This window comes from Poecilia reticulata, linkage group LG15 (genome assembly GCF_000633615.1).
Source record: "Poecilia reticulata strain Guanapo linkage group LG15, Guppy_female_1.0+MT, whole genome shotgun sequence".
Taxonomy (NCBI): domain Eukaryota; kingdom Metazoa; phylum Chordata; class Actinopteri; order Cyprinodontiformes; family Poeciliidae; genus Poecilia; species Poecilia reticulata.
The window spans coordinates 29,975,883-29,976,673 of NC_024345.1; the positions used below are offsets into that span (position 1 = coordinate 29,975,883).

The 791-nt window shown below is 41.8% G+C and overlaps 1 protein-coding gene across 1 annotated transcript in view; it reads right to left on the reverse strand.

Moving 5' to 3' along the window:
* opn4a (opsin 4a (melanopsin)) overlaps window positions 1-791 on the reverse strand; it is a 16,232-nt gene that overhangs the window by 3,490 nt on the left and 11,951 nt on the right. The window lies entirely within an intron of this gene.

Consider the following 791-nt stretch of genomic DNA (forward strand, 5'->3'; position numbering starts at 1 on the left):
CCTCAGCTGTGTCTGTCAGGCACCAATCACAACGCCTCGTTAAGCCCTCAGCTGTGTCTGTCAGGCACCAACCTGACAAACCCACGGTTTGGTGAATGTTTGGTTCCAATAAACTAGCAGTCCTTAAAGTCCCCAGCTGGTCAAAAGAGGAGGATTTTACTTGATCTAATAGTTTTTTCCCAGTAATCCACTCATTTCTCATGAAAGTTTGATCTTTTGAGGTAAAAGCTGCATCTGCAGCTATAATCCTCCTGAAGCTCAGGCCTTATGCTGGACTGAACTGCAGCGCAGAGCCGATCAGGTGATTAATTACAGATTAATGTGATTAACAGGAGATTCTTCCAGAATGAAGCAGGTGAAGCTAAAACTGAACTGGGAGTTTGGTGGAACAAATTTAAACACAGAGAAGATTTTTTTCATCTGAAATGTAAAATGTTCATATTTATTGATCAGTTTTGGTTTAATAATTGTTCTGACTGTTTTTCTTATGATTTTTATTAAATTACCCTGATAGTCCTGATGTCGATTGTGTTCAATCAAAACCCAAAAGAAAACCTGGTTAGCCCTCTTCTTCTTCTACTGTGACTCAGGAGGCAGTATTTGACCGGACTCCTGCTGTTAGCGTTAGCTGTTAGCATTAGCTTAATGTTTGAACTGATCTGTTTGCGTACATCAGTCAAACATTTCCTGATTTGTGGGGGAAAGTGAGAACTGCATGGCTTCATGATGGCTCCTCATCAAGATGTCATGTAGCAACATGAAGGGCAGCCATCACGGCGCAGCGTGGCTCA